Source organism: Anopheles arabiensis, chromosome 3 (assembly GCF_016920715.1).
Source record: "Anopheles arabiensis isolate DONGOLA chromosome 3, AaraD3, whole genome shotgun sequence".
NCBI lineage: Eukaryota > Metazoa > Arthropoda > Insecta > Diptera > Culicidae > Anopheles > Anopheles arabiensis.
Genome location: NC_053518.1, coordinates 20,412,903 through 20,432,193, shown reverse-complemented (window position 1 = coordinate 20,432,193; position 19,291 = coordinate 20,412,903). Strand labels below are relative to the sequence as shown.

The 19,291-nt window shown below is 44.7% G+C and overlaps 1 protein-coding gene and 1 long non-coding RNA gene across 4 annotated transcripts in view; one reads left to right on the top strand and one right to left on the bottom strand.

Annotated features, from left to right (window-relative positions):
* LOC120905096 overlaps positions 1-19,291 on the top strand; it is a 188,564-nt gene that overhangs the window by 155,210 nt on the left and 14,063 nt on the right. The gene's annotated exons all lie outside the window — the stretch shown is intronic.
* LOC120905097 lies at positions 15,145-15,994 on the bottom strand. The gene is made up of 2 exons (XR_005739867.1): positions 15,565-15,994; positions 15,145-15,498 (listed from the first exon to the last, which is right to left on the bottom strand). It is a non-coding gene; the product is annotated as an uncharacterized LOC120905097 (long non-coding RNA).

Below are 19,291 nucleotides of genomic sequence, written 5' to 3'. Positions count from 1 at the left end.
CGTACAGCGCACAAGTGTCGCGCCGAAAGTGAAGTGCCCGTGACCTCTGCTTGGACTAATGATGTACGCCGCCCGGGGTTTCCCGGCGGAGCTCGCGGCAAATGGTTCTCGTGCAATATACAACCACTACGTTAGTTACGTACGTACAGTTGCTTCCCTTGAGCTGGTCCGAATTCTACCGGAGACCGTCCGTAATCCTAGCTACATCTTACTCGTGCAACCCTTAAATGTGCTAGATTACTTGACGGATGTTCGAAAGTAAAAAAAACCTGCCAATGATCAGCTTTAAAGCTAAGCAGTAAAATGAAGTTGGATAAACATGTTTTAACCCCATTTTAACTTAAAATAATTCGAATTTGTACGGCTCATACAAAAACTACTCCAACAATTTCACAGTTAAAATAATTTTTTATCAAAAAAAAGTCAATCTAATATAACGAATCTGTATCGCGAAGCTCTGTTCATAAAACTTAGCTCTGGTGCTGTTCGAGTTCTTTTCGAGCAGTTTCCAAATTTAGTTTAACTTGGTTCATGCTAAATTAAAACAAATAATTTACAAAGAATTCGACAAACCATAAAATCAGAACCCTTTCATTCAATATATTAAAGTATAAATATCAATTAAAATTGTTTATACTATATCTTTAAAGCATTATAAATCAACTTTAACTCCCAAACAACTTCCAATCATCTTAATGAACCCCACGCTCCAAACCCGGTCAGAGATCCTCTCTCGAATAATTCTGCACATTTAAGGGTTAAAAATGCCTCGATAAAAAAAAGCGCAACCCATTACAATCCCGTGTCAAACGCCATACCCATACACGCATGTGAAGTGGTGACGACCTCACTAGTCACGAGAGCAGTAGAACATTCCGTCGTACATAGTAGCCCCCCGTAAAAAGAACCCACCAGCCTACCCCCTTCCACCGTTGGACCTCCATCGTTAGACACCACCGGACACCCTTAACTTTCAACCATCCCACCACCACCTTCGAAGGACATCTCATACGAGGAACTGCGATCGAGTCATCCCAAGTCGTATCACGATTGTGTGCATCACAACCACTCCCCCCCCCCTTTCTTACTCTCTATAATCCCAGCAGTCGAGTCGGGGCCAGCAGGCGGGGATCGAGTGTTTTTCCGGTCTCAAGTGTCCCTTCCACCATCACCACCATCGTAGCCTCTCTCTCTGTCTCTCGTTACCACAATATCATCGTGTCGCAGCACCGTTTGCTCTTAACGGTCCCAACATTACATGCGCCCATGCCGCACTGAGGGGTGGCCACAACAACCACACAGTCACACAAAAAAAAACACTCGCCATCATCGCCAGGGACTGGCCAGGGAGAAGGAGCGCGTCTCATCGCCACGGCCACACATCATCATCGCCCGCGGTGGATAGGGGCCGGCGCCGAACTCCCCACCTTCTCTCCTCGACTCACAACCAACCACCACCACCCCGGGCTGTTTTCCGGTTCGTTTTCCCCCCGTAGCGTGCATCTTAGAATGATCAAGTTCCTCGTACAGAACCGCGCCACCCAAATGGCCAATCACAACCGGATCAGGCCACACGGTTCTGCCTGTGTCATCATCGAATGCAAATATCGAACGCTCTCCGACACGTTGTTGTTGATCTTACTCAATTGAAGTGTGCATTTCTGGTGTTTTAGCAGTAAAGAGGAAGAAGAAAGGCCAGTTGCAATTGAAAAGCCATGCACTAATTTTTGCTTTTTTTGTCTTAACGTCCACAAACTACTCTATAGATGCGTTGTGGCTCACCTGGTGAGCAAACTGCTAGTACGGTAAAAAACAAAACAGTTCGTTAACACACACATACACACACACACACTTCCGTTAGGATTAGAAAAAGCACATATTTCCAAGCAAAGCGCTGTTGGAAACATGAACTTACAAAGCAAAAAAAAACAAACCAAAAAACAAAAGACGAAGAAAGCAACTGGACAGAAACTGAGGGTTTCTTATTAAAACGTTAGAGAAAGAACAACCAACACATTTGGAACAGAGAGGAGAAGTAAAAAAACAAGCACGAGAACGATATTAATGATGATTGTATATACATAAGTTTATAGTTCTTCTGGAATGAATCCTCCAACAAACTTGTACTGCAATATTACACATTCTTTCACATTTGTTTACACGTTTCGCCATAAACAAATCACGTACCAGGTTTGTTGCGTGCAAACACCACTACTAGAATAGAGCCACACAGAGTCAGCAAAGGAAACGATTCAGCGGTAGCGTAATCGCAACGGGATAGCATCTAGTACCGTCCTATTGCACTCTTGTGCGATGAATCAAACGCTCTCAATCAGCGCAGACAATTTTTAACAGACAAAAAAAAACCATCAAGGCACTCTCGCTCCCTTTAGCTCTCGAGCACAGCACAACGACCTGCGGGGATGATATATGTAGGAATTGAAATACATTCACTAACATACGCCCTCTCTCTATCTCTCTCTCTTGAATATGTAACAGCAGCAAATGGGTAAATATGATAGTTTTGCGTTATTCTTTATGATGTATGTGTGTGTGTTTTTTTCCATAAACAATTCTTTATTACAGTTTGCATTTTTTTTTTTTCATATACTTTGGTCCTGTATTTTTACCATCCATTACTTATTCGTGCAACTACTGTTCACTTGCGTCAACGTTTGCGCTCCACACGTTTTATAATGTAACTCATACTTGAACATTGGATGAGATTTGAATAGAGGATATAAGCTGAAAGAGTAATAATTAATTAATTCATCAATTTTATAAAATGCAGTATACAGGTAGTCCCCGAGATACACGGTACCTTTTATACGCGGATTTGGAGATTATACGCGGGTTTCTACATTTGAAAGTTTTTTTTAGCAAATTGTACTGATTTGACACATCAATTTTCTAATGTGAATTAAAATGCCAAAATGTTTAAAACTGTTATATTCAGTTAGAATCATATAAAAAATACTGATATTTTGGCTGGAAATCACGAGATTCGACTTACGCGGCATTTTGCGGTCGTTTTCGGTCCTCATTAACCGTGTATCTCAGGGACCGCCTGTACAAGCATAATTGGCAATTATTCTACATATACCCTGTATAAAGACTATCCTTTAGTCGAAGTAAAATAAGCGTAAGCTCCGAATAAATAACTAAGGATTACTCTGTAACTTCCTTTTGAAGATGCATTTACTCTCTGCTCCTTAATAAAGTCTTCCCTGCATTTAGTACAAATATTTTTTCAACCCACATACAATATGCAATACTTGTCCTACGCTTGTCCGAGCGACGCAGATACATTTCGAAACCTATGTGAGAGTAATATAAATTCATTGCGAATTACAAATTTTCTAAACCATAACAATACCGTATGCCGTTCGTTTTAGTAGATAGAGTTTGTTCCCCCTTACATTTTGTTCCATTTCATTGCGCTGATTGATTGTTTTGATTCAACCGTTCTTTGTTTTTCTCCCCTATATACTACATTTGTAATACGCATAGAATAGTACAAGCGAAGATCCCCATTTAAATGTCTGTTTGTCATGCGCTGAGCCAAAATGGATTCCGATCGTTTAATCTTAATAAGTAGTTTAGCGTTTGTTTTTGATTCACGTTGATACTGTATGTTTAATGCGTTCTGTTCTATCGTTCAAACAGTTTAACCAAGTTGTTTAATATTTTGTTTGATAAATAATGACATATTTTAAAGTTCAAACACCATTTAAACCTTTTGTCCATAATGACAACGGTGAGTAGGAGCCACAGACTTGCAGGTTTATACGAAAGCACAGTGAAGGAGAGACACAACTATCACCACAAGCAGACAACAGTAAGAGCAGCAGCACACGTAAATATGAACACATTTATACACGTCACATACAACACAAGCAAACGATTGCTTCAACGATAAAAGAAAACATCTTTTTTCTCAACGTTTTTCTCTATGAGATTTTGCAAGTTTTGGTTAAGCTCTGAAATTATTAATTGAGAAGATCTATCCTTCTTGTTTAATGCATCGATGGGAACGTTGTGTGGGAATCTGATTATACAAAATTGTGGTTTACTATACAAAAAAAACCTTAAGCTACATTAAACAAACTAACTTACAGATGTATGTATCAACATCTAGCCAGTTTCGCGCTGATTACAATTTCTTTGCTACCCCTGAAACGTGCATCCAATCAGTAGCACACGGCTCTCTCCCCAGAAATGTAATTATCCTCATAACTCAACCCCAAGCCCAACCACTGCGAACGAATCTTCAGTGACGCGCACAGGATTTGCCCCAAAACCCAATCCATTTGCGTGATCCTAATTCGCATAATACATAATCGCTGATCGCACCCGGTGGTGTGTAGCGCACCCGGTCCGAGAAGCCTGTCCTAATCCACCGCAGCCTTGTAATTAATCATCATTATATAGCCAGCGACCACGACAACACACACACACACCTATAGTCGTTCGTGGTGCAAAACACGAACCATTCCCAAAGACACGTCCACCTCGAAGGCGTACATACGCAAAGGCTGACCTAACGTTGCAGAGTCAAGCTCAGTTCTGACAAGCAAGGCAAAAGCAGGTGGACTTCATTTAATAATCTCCAAAGCTCACCTGAGCTCGGATATTGCTCCTTGCGCGAGCTTATCCGGTACGGGCGTAAGGGAAGTTCGAAACCGACGCATCAGTACGCGCCTCCAGCCCGGATGCCGGGGCGATGATCCTGATAAAAAACACCTACGCGAAGCGATCAGCCAACGGATCCCCGCATAAGCATAAGCTGTTCCGGAGCGGGGCAGCACGTACAAATTGCACAGGTAGTGCCGATGCACGCACTGAAAGTCAAGGCTAGAAATCCCACCAGACACGATGGCCTTTCCAGCCACCTACCATACGCGCTGTTTGGGGCAACTGCTCACACACACACACACACGTGCTAAACCGATTGGATGTGCGATAAAGTGTTCGCCGTAAATCAAATAATGATGTTGTACCGCGGCTTCGATCGTACGAGCGCTGGCGGCGCGGTCGACCGAGTATTCTCCCCCTACTAGCTCTAGCTTTGCTATCTTCCGGTGCATTCCGATACGGACGACGCACTGCACACCCAAATCCAGTGTCTTTCCTGTAGCTTGCATCGTTCCATGGGCTAGAAGCTAAAACGCAAAAGCCACGATAAACCGGGTTTGCAAATGCATCACAAAACACGACTCGGTAGGTAGACGGTCGGTCAGTCGGGATGTTCTGTACAGTAGTCACGTGTGCTTCCCAGCATTTCGGGGCCGTACACGTCGTGACCGGTCGTCAAAACTGAAATGTGCACGACGGGTATCAAAATTGCCCTTCCGCATATCTGGGCGCTTAAGAGTGGCTGGGCGGTTAGGGTTTTGAAAGCCATCAAAACTATTGCACAATCAGGCTCAGCTCCGTGTGGCGACCGTACAACAGCCAAGCCCGCTGACCACTCGACCGGCCCCTTCCAGAAACTCACGACCAGTGACAACCCCCCGTGTGGCTCCACGCTTTTTCCACACCATTTTGAAATTCAAATGGTAGACGAGAAATCACAAAACGTCCTCAATCCAATCTGCTCGCTCTCTTACTCTCCGTCTCCCCCTTTGCCAGGGACACCGAACGCACGCACACATTGCGCCTAGTCCGGGCAGCGCTGGGTCGTCGTCGCTCGCTCGCCATGCCGCAGTGGCAGGACGGACATCCATTTGGTGCCAATTATCCACAATAATTACTACTGTCAGTAGCATAACTTTGTTTATGATTCGCAAGGAGGGGAAACGCAAGAGCGCAGGTCGAAGTGGAACGCGATGGGAATGTTGGTACGGGAAATAATAATCATTTTTCCGTCCGTTTGGAATAGTTTTCCATTTCCATTTTTCGGGATTTAGGGAGGGCAAATGGTCATGCAAATTTGTTTTCGCAAGAGCAATTTTGTGGCCTTCCGAGCGTTGAAGTCGATTGGGCTACAGGAATACATTTTATTTTTCCATTAGACCTGCTTCCGCTTGACTAAGTTGGGTGGTGAGTTTTTGAGTACAATTTTACATATATCTTTGTTCAAAGTTACATAAAGTGATGAGTTTTACAATATAATAGGATACAACTATATTTATTTAAACCATGTTACAACTTTGCAACACTACAATACGTCACAATTGACAATTTACCTAAAAACTTCAGATTCAACAGCTTGACCTTGAACTCCTTTCACAGGTTACACGAACCATTTTGCAAAATATTGCAACTAAATAAGGCAAATTTTTATTTACAAAACCAAAACCATACACAAATAAACTGTCTTTCCTGCTTTACAACGTTATTTCTCTTCCCTAGACCGCTTTTCAAATTTGCCACCTTTGCCGTTCGCGTATCATGCAATCGCCGTTAGGTTGCAGGGAAAGTTTTTTACACCTTTCCACCACGACACACGATGAAAGCACATGCGGTCGTGCCGTGCCAAAAATCAATTTTTCAAACTCACGTAAATTTGACACGGAACGAACCCCGCGCTCTGCTAAAGGTCAATAGTGCAAGCAAAGGTAATGGCATTACAGGCCGGAGACATGGATTTTATGAAAATTACGAATCGACCGTCCCCCCTTTTCCGCTAACTGTGTCCTGTCGTCGGAAGGTTCTTCCTGTCGCCGTCGCCGTCGTCAATGACCCTCCACTGCTGGTGGGTTAGTGGTGGTGTTAGTGTCCCTACGTGACAACGCACCGATGCGAGACGGTGCGGATTTGGGTCAGCTAGGCCATTTCAGCTTTCAGCTAGGTACGCGCGTCCTGCCGGGACCGCGGGATGCGGGATTAATGTTGCCCCATATCCGGCTGCTGAATATTCAGGCCGGGTGGTAAAAACTCACCGCGCAAGGACGCTGCTGTCCATTGCAGCGACAAGAACAAACAACCCAACCCCTACTTATAAGGAGTGTGTGTGTGAGGGGAGACGGCGGTAAGTGGTTTATCGAGAATGTTTCTACTGGAATGATCCAAGGTACACCCACCCCCGCCCTTTAAGCGCCCTTTAACTGAAGATCCGAGGGACGATATGGTAGTGATGAAGAGGGAAAAAGAAATGCCTAGCCAAATACAGGGTTCCGTGTGCATAATCAGGCGACACAACGTTAGTGTACGAAGGGCGTACAGGAAAGCCGGACATTCCTCAAAGAATCTGTCCGTGTGGCCATGTTTCTTTATCGGTTTATCAAATTAATGAACCTGCGGAACTATTTGCATGTTATCTTCCTCCGATCGTGCAGAGAGGTACCACGTTGGCAAACAAATACGCGGTGTCAATTATACAATGTTGTTTCTTTATTTTACGCCCCAATGTATACAACATGGAACACATGAGGAACACAGTTTTCAAAAAGGTATCGTCTTTTCGTTACCGATCAGCTTAGCAACTTGTCCTATTTGACATATTAGTAAATGTTTCTGGATTTATTTCTTATTGGATCTAATTTGGGAAATCATAGTTGTCAAATGATACTATCATGTTGTGCATTTCTGTTAATCTGATGCGTCATCTGTCGAGTATTTTAGGTATTTGCTCAGGCTGTCTTGGATGCTTAATGTTTATAAATATTAATCTTACTTTCTTTAACACATGCGATCGATATCGATACCCTTTTTCATCGGTTTATTAAGCGCATAGTTATGCGCTAAGAAAGAGTTCACGATGAAAAATGACAAATAACAAGTAAGATAGCACAGACCTTAAAAGAAGACTCTTAGTTTATTTTAAACATAAAGCAACATCTTCATCTGAATTGAACAGTCCATCATTTGCCACTCCTTTAATGACTGGATATAAAGTGAAGCTTACTGTGAAGCTCTCCACTTAATTTCCGCATTTATCTATCATTTTCCTGTTTCGCATTAAGCTGTGGTTAAAAATCTGCGTACACCTTAAACGGCCACAAAACCCACCCCGCCCGTAAGCTAATGCGAAATTAATGAACTCCTAAACAGCAATGTGCATTATTTATCGCCCGGTGCAGACTGTAAAGGCTGGCTCGCACACCGCCAACTCCAGCATTTGAATATGTACCTCCGCTCTGCTCCTTTCAACCCTTTTCCGACCCCAACGACCCAATTCAGCAGAAAATGAACTCATCATTCAGTATTTGCGCGGGCAGCACCGGATGGGCTGCAAGACTGTTGCAGCTGCGGTAAATAATTCAATTACTTCACCCCACAAACCCAAAAGCTGACAGCTCATTTTCCATCGGTGCACATCGGTAACTGGCGCGAATGTGGGGCCAGATGGAAATAAAGACACATCAAATCCCTGCTAAATTCTAATCATTGCAATCATCGGCGAAAAGGTGCTGGCACAAACGCGCGCATAGGGTGTGAGGAGACTAATGTTGTAATTTGCCAGCACGCTCACATAAATGGATGCCCTCTGTGCAATCAATATGCCAACTTTACCGCTCCAGCTTGTTGCACCTAGACCGCTTTAGCGACGGCCTTTCATATATTTAATTACCGGAGTCACTCCCCGGTACAACGATGCTCACCTTCCTCTTCCTCCGCCAACTATGTAATTCTCATTTTATACACACGTCCTATCTACATTGAAATGAACAAGATCCAGCCGCCTTCGTGGTGCCCCTGATCCACATGCCGCCGCGATCCACAATGCATGCAGACATTATTTATTTGCATAATTATGCTTTTAATTATATTAAAGTATAAATTACACCGTATAGTTACCGCTCGCTCTACCGCGCAATGTTAACTGCCCTTTTGCGAACCCCCTGCACGCAACAAGCTGTAGTATACATGGGGTTGACGGGTTGAATGTTTCGGATCGGTTGCGACTCTTTTTTTCGAAATTAATGGGGGGAAGGTGGCTTGGCGAGTGAAATTTAACACTTGTTGTCGCGAAAACCATAGTTTGGTGGTTTTGGCTTTTCCGTGGCAGCGGAAAGAGTGGAGCGGAGTTGATGTAATTAATAGTCCTCTGTTGATTTAATTCGCATTTTAAGCAGCTAATTAAACTGTCAGTGAAAGCTTTAATTTCGTGGGAACCGGAAGATCTACTGCCTTTTCCTCGCACGACACTGGTTTGAGGAGGTTGTTTTGAGTGATGATAAAGCGGTTTAGTATGGGGTTTCCCTCTAAGTTTAATATCTAAATCCTTTACGGCTCTACTGGATATAAATTAGTAAAGAGTTGTTATTAATGTTTTATTATTTGTCCATGATTAAACCCCTTTTTGAGTGTACTTTGTGTAAACTTTCCATGTTTTATTTTTCTGCAAAAATTGGTACCATAATACTGAAAAATTTGTCGCTCAATTAGCACTCATATATTAGCTCAATCTTAAAATTCTGTTTGTAAAATTGTACCCCTAATTTAACTCCAAATTACCACAATCCTAAACAGGCGCTATGAAAACAATCCAATAAATTGTGCTTCAAAATTGCGAATGCATCTCATTGCCCTTTTCTCGATGTATATCAACAGTAACAAATTTCCCACTCAACTACCATACTAAAGAACGTCTTTATTACGAGTGAAAGCATACACAGACACAAACAAGCAAGGGTCCAATTATTCAACGCAGCCATAACGACCAACCCTGCACCCCGGGATGCGTGGTATTTATGGCATGAAAAATCACAACAATTCCCCTGTTGACGCTGGGACACTACTACCACCACCACCACCGGTTAAACCCAGCGGGAAACACAATCGTACGCTCGTAACGAAGGTAAAATATCCCGACCCAGCGCCATAATTAACTCGTTTCAGTGTTTCACTGACCAACACTGGGTGAGCTCAGCCGCGCTTTACCCCTATTTTTTCCCTACGTAAACTTTCAAATAACAAACACCGACAACATCGGCTACAGGAAGAGCGCTCTCACCCGGCCACTCGCCTTAAAGGGGGGAAATGTTCACTTACGCGTACTAATAATGGCAATTAATTTCTCCACACGTATAATAGCATTTTTACGACCACCATTAGACACCCGTCGGACCAGTACACTGTACAATTGGTTACACTGTGCGTGGAATGAATTAACTGACATTTAAAAAAAATCGCAGGATCACCTGCACGGATGCGAATCCCTGGTGTGCGTTTGTGAGGATACTTTCGCTGCGCTGCGAGCGCACTTTATCGTCCGTTCGTGCCCGCTCGCTGGATCCGGTTGGAAGACACGCGCAGCAGTTGGTCGTCGGCGCAAACCGATTCGCAACCGCACGTGAAGGTCATCCCATCGCCATGGGACATGCGGGGCCGTCGTAATCCAATCTGACGAAGTAAACAACAACTTGTGCAACTTGCGACCCCATCGCAACGTTACTCTAAACGCTCTCGCTCGTAGCCAGCAGTGTCATGGAGGAGTGTGGCCACATATTGCGTGACCTAACCCGTGCTCTGCCGGGCATAATCGAGGGAAGCGAAAAGTCACGAACGCTTCACACCAAAGCACTGCTGGCGTACCTGGTGAGAAGTACCCTGTCCTTGACCAGCGCGCGCCCGACTGGGCACCACCTCCAACCATCATCAAAGCATTCTTCTCCTCCGCCCGCTATTGTTTCCTTACGATCGCTCTGAGCTCTGGGCTCATTTTCTGCTTTAAAATTTCGCCTTTACAGAGCCGGAAGTGCACAGTTACAGGGCACGTATAGCACGGACGCGGCCGTATGCCGAATATTCGCTCCTCTCGCTTTCCTTAGTTACTACCATCCCCTGCTAACACAGCAATTGTTATGCAAATGGCCCAAGCCCATCATCATCCGACGTGCGGCTCCATCGTTCCGCGCTTGAAGGGCTGAAGACCGCGCTATCTAGATGGAAGCGAAAACTTTCGCCTGCCGTGATGGTATTCCGACATCGCTCTCGGCTCAGGGTGCATCATGATGCACCACCCCCACCACCACCACCGCCGTTCTCTAACGCGCGCCCTAAAGAACGGCATACCGGAAATGGGGATAAAATTATGGCCTACGCTGATGGCGGGCGTTGGTATGATGTGGCCTTTCCCGCACGAAACCATGCTGACAAATTGACGAATTGAGGTCAGTTTTACTGCAGCGTCAAAGTTTACCACCCCGAGCTGGCCAGTTTCATGGGCTTTTGGTTCATCCAAAAGGGGGTAAGGGGCTCGGTAAACGATACGAGCCGTTGCAAAATTACATGACCGATAGAGGCTAAATTTATTGGGGCGGGTTTTAGCTGTGCGATTTTATTTTGCAAATAGTCGGGAGTTCTTATATTATAATGCAAATGAGCCGTAATAGCAAACTGGAAAGCAAGTCTTCGGTAGGAAAGGTCATGATTGCAGCAGAAATAAACAGAAATTTGGAGAAAAGGTCGCCGGAAGAAAGGATCTTCTTCTTATTCACCCCGCACCAGTGTAACTAACCTAGACTTGACATTGCTACCCTTCATTACATTGTGTACGTATTATTACTCACGTCATAGCGTTGTTAAGCAACATCTGGATATGGCAGGCTCTTATTAATCCATAGGAAATTGAAACAACAAACATTTGAAGAGAAGATTTGAACAACAGACATTCGTTGTATAATACCCTGTTTTTGACGGGTATACCATTGGAACACCCCGCAGAGCGTAGATCAGCTGTCCAGTTATATTCTACAACAGTTACAATCAATCTAAACCCTTAAAGATTACATTTAATGCATCAGCTGAATCGTTTTTTATGTTTATCTGTACCACTTCTCTTAATTCCCAACCAATCAGTTACGATCCTACTTGTGTTGGGTCGTTTTTAAAACCTCCCCACAACATGATACCAATCTACCATTGATTCTGACACAGTCCCCAAATGGCAAAATCAATGGGTAATTGGAAAACTTTTTAATCTGCTATTTATACCTTGTACCATTTGGGGGGGAGCCACACAGCCGAAAGAGAACTCTCTCGGCGACGGGGGAGTTATAAATTTAGCACCACGTACACACGTGTGCCCAACCGATGCCGCTGCACGGGCCCACACGATGCAAACCTCACGCCTGTTCCTGTCTGCCAACGTGCCTTGTTTTGCAAATCAACCTTCAAAACCGATCCATAACGAGCGCACAACCTCGGCCCTCCCCTCTCTTCTCTAACCGCACCGATCGACACACTGTAACACGGGCAACTGCTTTGTGGTCCCAAGTGCCAAGCCCCAAAAACCTTGAGCTTTCAAAATCGTCTACCACAAGACACAGCGAGAGAGAGAGCGACCGAGAGAGAGAGCTAGCAGCAAATACGATTAATTATTGAAACTTTAAAACTCATTACAATCGATTTTCTATGACCGGCTTCTTCTTGCCCCGGACCGAACATTGTTTGGAGAGGAGTCTGGCGAAGCTTGGAAATGATATTAAGGAGCGGGATCGAGGAGAATTTAAATCAGCTCCAAGACCTGGTGGAAGAAAACGGTACACGATAAGCCTACCCCTCCAATCACCTTCAAATACCCTACCCTGCCTCATGATCCGATGACGCAACAGACATCATTTTGGCTTTGTCCTAGATTATCTTCGACCACTCTGACCATCATCAACCGGTACCGATGGGGGAGTGAGAGGTTGTCTGTGGGTGAGCTATTAGATCTGAAACAATGGTACCGTTTTCTCATCAAAACCAAGCCTTTGTAGGCGCTCTGTATGCATGCTCCAGTGTTTGCCCCTGCTTGCCGCCTTCTCCTCTCGGCAGGAGGTTGCATCTACCGCTTTTCCCGGTTTCGATAATTCGTCGAACCCATGTCGGCCAACGGATGGCATCGATAATCGAGTACGAGGCACGGTCACTCGGGCTCTTTTGTATCCCACTCTCTTTCTCTGTCTCGTTCTCTGCTTGTCGTGACTGTTCTGGATCGTACCGGGTTCTAGTGGTCAGTTGGAGTTTGAGTATCGACGAGACATAAAGCTATTTGCTTCATCACCAGGGTTTGGTGTTCCTTGTTCCCGGTTTCGGTATCGTACGTTCGGTTTGTGGTGAAGCGGCCCACCTAGCAAATCCGCCTTTTCCCTGTGAGGAGGCAGTGTGTGTTTACTCGGTCGTTTTCCCCCCGGCACGACTAACTCGACGTGAATGGTACTACCGCCGGCATCGCAAGCGTTCCTTAACTTCTTTCGAACGGAGCAGCGCGTTAAGGTAAACCGTAAACTAAGTGCGTTAACGTCTCGTATCAAGTGCTAGCTCCCGTGTGGTTTCCTATAGCTCTTTTGCCGTTTGTTACGCAATCTAGCCTGACGAGTGTCGGGTGGCGAGTGTTTAAGGAGGGATTGGAATTAATGTTGCATTCAGCTATCGTTCGTCCTACGCTAAACAGTTGACTTTGTTTTGCTTGCGAAGCGTCTAGTCGCAATTAGGTTAGGATAATATCTAGGCATATAGTGGGATGTGCAATGCACAATTAACGTATGATTTTTCGCAAAATTTCTGTCATCGATCTTCGATGGAATGTCTGACACGATATTGTGCTGTGTAGTTGCATATGCTTAGGTGCTCTTTTTGACAAACTTTGTATGACAGGGGCGGTCCCGTGGTACAGTCGTCAACTCTAACGGCTCAAAAACATGCCCGTCATGGGGTCATGGGTTCAAGCCTACAATGGACCGACCCCACGTAGCAAGGACTGACTATCCGGCTGTGTGGTAATGAATTAAGTCTCAAAACCTTGTATAGGCCGGCATGTCCTCGTTGGACGTTACGCCAAATGGAAGAAGTATGACAAGCATTGGATATGTTTGTCCCCAAAATATAACACGTTAGACTAATTCAAGGCACACAAATTCAATTATCGATTAGCCATTTCACTACCTACTACTTGGTAAGTTAGTGCGCCACCAACTCTGCGTGCTTCATAGATATCCCATGAGTTATCAATCCTTAACTACTAGCCCAGTGACGTGCTCAAATACAATTTATCGTATCTGCTGCTAGGTGACTATAAAAAAACTCCTCCCTAAATCACGAAACAGAAATTGAAATAAAAACACACTCACACACCACTACCACACCAATCATCAACCGGATGCAGTGGCAAAACAAACAAGATAAATTATTCATAAATGAAATAGACAAACTAGCGATTGGTCAACTGAGCGGCCGGCTTTGCAGCACGGTGCGTTCTCAGCCCGGCATGCCTTTCCAACGTCAACGGTGTGTGGTGAAGGAACAAGACAGACAACAACATCAACAAAAAACATTCAGAACAGGACACCGTTCGCTATTCTCGCTCTCTCTCCCGCTCTTGTCGCAATCTTCCAATGATCCTCGGTGACTTGCAGGACCACTCTCCCGGTAGCCATTATGCTGATACAGATTTTTTGCCGGTCCGAAGTTGTGACTTCCCTGGCAATTCAAATGAACTAACCAAGGCACAAACATCGAAAGGGATTTGTTTGTACGGACCGCCGTGGCCATCATTGGAACACCATATTCGCCCCTTGTCAAGCACACCATGCCCAGCTCCCTCGTTGTCTAATTTATCGAATACAGTGTGTCGTGTCCGGATCCCTGCGTCTCCGGGGAATGTACAGTGTACGGAAGGCAACGCATACACACACACACACAAAAGCCGTGATCCGCAAACAAAACATTGCGTCCGTCTTCGACCTGTCATTGAGATGACTGGTCAGTTCGTGTTCCAATTTCCTTTCGACTTTCGGGAAAAAGTCAGCAAAGCCGAGCGGTCGAGCGGGGCGAGGAAACGTGCATGCAAGGAAACGTCGACTCGGCCAGCTTTAGCTGGGCGGACGTTCGCAGATAGTAAAGGTTAAAAAAATATCGCCTTTGTGAAGAATTCATAAGCCAAGCGCGGCCCGCACCAGACCAGGCGACTTTGTTTGTTTTCGGGATTTTTTATTTCCCACGTGCAAACGGCAGAAACATAAAAAAGAATGAAGGATGTACATATTTCAAGGTCAGCACAAAAAAGAAGGCTTACAGACCCCCGGTCGTGCAGGAGCAAATCCGTAGCCTTACAGTCTATCACGTCTTAAATCCGTGATCGATGATTTGGTCTTTTGGTGATTCTTTTAATATGACAATATTGCTGGTAGCTATTGGATTCTTTCAACTTTACTGTACATTAAACTGCTTTGTTTCTGTTTTTAGTTCTCTCATAGAATTAAATGCTTTATATTCGAAATCAAACACTTTCATCCACATTTTATTATATTAAGTAAACTTACTGTGTACTTGAGGATGGATTCTTGCACTACTTAATTAACGCAGAACCAATGGTTTGTCCACTTGGGGCGAATAATTCAAAAGCTTATGAGCTAAAAGTAATGTTAACTTATTTTAAGATCAGTTTTCACTAAGCATAAAGTATGCATTATTTCAATTTTAACACAAACACACACACATATACTGCTTCTAATTGAACGTTCTGCTTCGTTACGCACTGATTGCATCAGAATCATGCCAATCAAAGATATTCCGACACACGCCACGATGATCCAGCCGCATTCCTTGCGGGCAGATGTTTGATGCCTATCGAGGATGATTAATTCAGTCGTTCATCATTCCACTTAATAAATAAAACCGTACTGAACTCACCCCTAGTATAACTGTGAGGCCCTCATGCATCGCAAGGATGGAGAACAAGCCCATCACCAAAGCCACCACGCACTGCAACATGATTATTATTCGTTCAGCCTGGACTACACTACTTTAGAGCGATTGCAAAGAAGAATCACGGCCGACCAATTGTAAGCGATTGAACGCAATCGATTGTGCCAACGGCTCAATAAATAGTAACGAAATCAAAACGAACCCCCCTACCTCCCCCCCCCCTCTCTCTGTCGAGCAGCATCGGTAGCTCTTATCAAGCGAATTCTTGAAATGCAGCAATAGAAGCCGCTGTTGTTTTTTGCCCGTTCCAGGTACGCGGTGCTGTCCGCACGTACTTGTGCGAGGCACGTGAAAACAAATCACTCGCAGCACTGCTCGCGAGATTCGTGGAAATTAATTCAATTTGATAGAGAAAGAGAGTGAATAAAATGTGTGTTGTGTTCGGCTCCAGTCAGTGAAATCATATCGGCTACCCCAAAAGCACGTGCTACATACCCGCCGACAGGGCTTATCATACAATTACATCGAACCATTACTGTAACTACGTCCGGCTACTAACTGGGTGGCAAAGTTCAACTTTGCACACCACAGCACAATCCAACGCACTGCGCGCGAACAATAATATATTCTCACCACGATTCGATGACCACGGTAATTTAACTGACAATTTAAATTGCGAACGTAAATCATCGGCCCGGAGCAGCCGTTCGGTGCAACAGGGAGGTTGACGAAACTTTCGGCCGCTTTGCCGACCGCTAGATCTTGTTCGCCACGCGAGATACATTCGCTGTGTAGCGCGAGATAATATTGCTTTGTAATCGATTTTTGGACGAACTTTTGCTGTAACCCAATTTGCTCATGGGGTTAAACCGTAAACAAAATATTATTTCAATACAGTATCTGTAATTTATATGTAAACAGGCCTCACTTATTTAAAATAAAAAGGATCAAACAGCACTCTTGTAATTCAAAACAATAAGTCTGTGCAAAGCATAAATCAATATTTAAAGCAAAATATAAAGAAAGGAGAATATCAATTTTGGATGATTATTTTTCGTTCCTTGAAGTTATTACAAATATTGATCAATTGTTGATACATGATAAAAATCATTAAATTATCATGTATTAATTAATGATTTATGTATAATGTAAAACTATAAATATATAATATAATACCAGTATATATTGATACTGATATTGATACATATTGATATACACAAACTCTCAAACAATTCCGGCAGAACTAAAACAATTCAAAACAATGATTAAAACATTGAATTGAAAGCTGGAATAGCAAAACGAACCATATTGTACGATATACCATATGAAACATAAAACTCAAGCCAAACAAAAACCTTGAATTGTGTTTAATCTTGTGTGTTTTAAAATCACGAAAGACACGTGTAAGACATTCAGTTATGCTCGTTATACTTAACCTTTAAAGTATCAATCTCAGCACAAACGTCTTCGTTTGTTCTTGTTACGATGTTTTGTCCTCTTAGCTTAACGATTCTTTTTATTATCTTAACCCCGAACGACAAGATAAACTAACGAGCGTTACAAAACCATGCAAAGCAAGAAGGGAAACACATAAAAATAACTCATGTACTGAGATGTTACTTAACCATCCGCAACACCCCATTAGTGGTGACTAATTTTCCCAACCCAAGAGTCTATAATTTAAAGAGATAACCTTCCAAACCCCCCCTTTCGAAAAAGTTCCAACCAGTGCCCGCGCTGCAAGCGTATTAAAACATTACGTTCAACATGGTGTATCGAAGCGCGCGAAATGATGCTTCTTCCCATCGTTGTAACCTTTTCTTCCCCGAGAACGTCTGCCGCCATGTTTTCTTTCGCTGCACTGCACAACTTCTACACCTCGCCACATCCTGACAGCCCCCGTAACGCGACCGAACTCCTGCAACAAACCTCCCCCAACCGTTGCCGGGGGAAAAAAACGGAACCAAGCGCGCCCCGCCAAAAAGCAACATTATTTCTCGATTACGTTTCATTGACAACCGGGCGATGGCATCGGTTCCGTTACGAGTCGCGGCACCGGGCCCGGGGACCCATTGCCGCCGCGATGGGGACGAGTCGTATACAACATATTATGCTTGCCCTTGCTTGCTGCTCTCTAGCGGCACCCACCGCTGCCAGACGGCAGCAGTTTGATGTCATGTTTCCTTTAATGTTATGACCCCACAACAAACATCGAGCGAACACGGGGCGTATGCGAGAATGCGCTCGTGTTTTACGCAGGAAAGACCCATAAGCTCGACGGCGGATGGGTTGCCACGGGGAATACACCGCGACGGTCTCTAGGCAGCATGTCATGAGCGCATTATGAGCAAGGAGGAAAGCGACGCCGTTCGGTGCTTTCCGACCGTATGTTCCGCTTGGCACCCAAACAAACTACTTGAAGTGTGCGTGTGTGTGTGTGTGTACTGGTAACGGAGGAAAAACTGGCACACGAGACAGCAAGAACCAGCAGCAGCAGCAAGTCGAGAATTTTTACGACAACACACTCCCGGCCAAAGGAGATAAGTTAACAAAATGGTATCTTTATCGTTCGAGCTCGACTCGAAACTTGCACAGCAGCGCGGTGGTGTTGCTTCCTGACGCCATCGACACAAAACGACACGATGCATGCTCACGTAACGCATAACGCTAACGCTACCAACCGTGTGGAACGGCACTTTTTGGCAGGGTCGGACCCTGGAAAAGGAGGAAAAGGAGCATCCAAAAATCAGTCGACATGCTTTAATGTGTCCCACGTGGCAATGCAAGTAAATTACAGAGACTCATTCACAAGCTCTCTCTCTCTCTCTCGCTCACACACACACACTCGCTATCCAGCTGTTGTGTGGCAGCTTTATGAGACATCTTCCTTGACGACTCCCTTGCTATGTTTACCCATCATAGCACGCCGAGGACTTGCTTTCCATCTCGTAATGGGGAGCAGGGGGCAGCTTACCAACGGCAGCGGTGTGCTTTGTGTTATCTCTTTTGTATCACTGCTTTACGCCATTGCCACTTCCGAGACGGAGTGGCACGCCAGGAGAGCGAGTCACATCCTGTGCCTGTGTGATCTGTGCTGCTTATTTTTATCGCGGTCACGCGGATCCCATTTTCGACCCCCCCGGGGGAAGGGGATACATCGAACCGATACACAAGTGGGATAACCATAACCCCACTTATCCTCGCGCCGCGCCGTACCATAATTGCGTAAATCGATTAGGATTACTGCCACTTGGCTGCGGAGCGACAAACGCGCGCACCACACCAACCAACCAACCAACCATCGACCGAAGTGATTGATTGATTTACAGCTCTGTCGCACTGGCGCTTATCTGCCCGCGCCCGGTGTCTTTTACCCTGTGGTGGTGGTGGTGTCGGTGATGGGGCTCTGTGGCGTGGAGGAATCTATTAAACTGCAGCCCGAGAGATAGGGGTTTTATCTGCCATCTCCTGGGAAAGTCAAATAACTTGCGTGTTCGGCAAGACGGTGTTCACACGCGCATAAACACACACACACGCGCGCGCACTATACATCCCGCGATAGGTTGCCCGATAATTGATACACAAGACATTCCAATCGGACACAATACCGATGAGGATACAAATCGTCGTCAATTAGAATCGATTCCGATTCAGACAAATTGATGACGGGTGGTAGTGGATTTTACATAAAATAAATTAATTATACCTGGAA